Below are 1043 nucleotides of genomic sequence, written 5' to 3'. Positions count from 1 at the left end.
CCTCCCTTCTCTCTCTAAAAATCAATGAAAATGTCCTCGGGTAAGGATTTAAAAAAAAACACACATTACTCCTTCCATTTGCATTGGGAAGCAGCACCTCTAAATTGGAGATAAAGTAGTTGAAGGATTGAAATCACCCAGCCCAGGCAAGTCATTCTCTTCCCAGGCTGTGCATTGGAACATGGGGAGGGCTTTTTTTTTCTTTTTGGTTTTCACATTTTATTGGGGGCCACAGGGGAGGGGACCTCCTCCCTGTTGGGGGGGGGGGGGGTTCACCGTTTCTTCAGCCACTCCAGGCTTTGGCCCTGGGGGTTCTGGGGGTGGCTGGGCACATCAGGCATGTTCCCATCATCTTGGACGAGCACTGGATAGTTGTAGGGTGTGACCTTGTTGATCATGATGGCATACTTGGTGAAGGGGCTGAAGAAGGGCAGAAGCAAAGAGAGGCTCCCGATGGCGCAGGACACGACCAGCACCAGCTCCTTGGCCCAGGCATCCTTGATGAAGGTGGCAAGTCTCCCAGCCATCTTGGTCTCGGCGGCGGCGGCCCATGGGGAGGGCTTTTAAGGACACACCGGGCTGAGCCCCACCCACATAGGCTAGGATTCAGTAGGCATAGGGGAAAGCACATGCATCTGTATTTTTTAAAAGCTAGGTGATAAAAACAAAATGTGTTTGATTCATAGAAGGAGAGGGCCATTAACTTATTTATAATTAAAAGTGTTTTACTGACTTAAGGAATATATATTTATATATAAAATTTAGAAAATAGGCAAAATGTAAGAAGAAATAAAAATGACCTATAATCCCACCACTCAAAAATAACCACTGTTAATACTTTGGTGCATTTTGATCCTGTATTTCAAATTTGTGTGTGTGTGTGTGTGTGTGTGTGTGTATGTGTGTGTGTGTGTGTGTTTTGAAGGCATTCTCTAAATATCCTATCTAATAATAGACAAACATGGTAATTGACCATAACTTCGCTACACCTCCCATTGGCTAATCAGCACGATATGCAAATTAACCCAACCAAGATGGCAGCC

The 1043-nt window shown here is 45.2% G+C and overlaps 1 protein-coding gene and 1 pseudogene across 1 annotated transcript in view; one reads left to right on the top strand and one right to left on the bottom strand.

The window, feature by feature from the left end:
* KIF13A (kinesin family member 13A) overlaps window positions 1-1043 on the top strand; it is a 210862-nt gene that overhangs the window by 127865 nt on the left and 81954 nt on the right. The gene's annotated exons all lie outside the window — the stretch shown is intronic.
* LOC106727268 lies at window positions 214-578 on the bottom strand (annotated as a pseudogene).

The sequence above is a fragment of the Myotis brandtii genome, unplaced genomic scaffold (genome assembly GCF_000412655.1).
Source record: "Myotis brandtii unplaced genomic scaffold, ASM41265v1 scaffold398, whole genome shotgun sequence".
NCBI classification, from domain to species: domain Eukaryota; kingdom Metazoa; phylum Chordata; class Mammalia; order Chiroptera; family Vespertilionidae; genus Myotis; species Myotis brandtii.
Note: the sequence above shows the minus strand (reverse complement) of the source record. Positions and strands in the feature narration are given on the sequence as shown.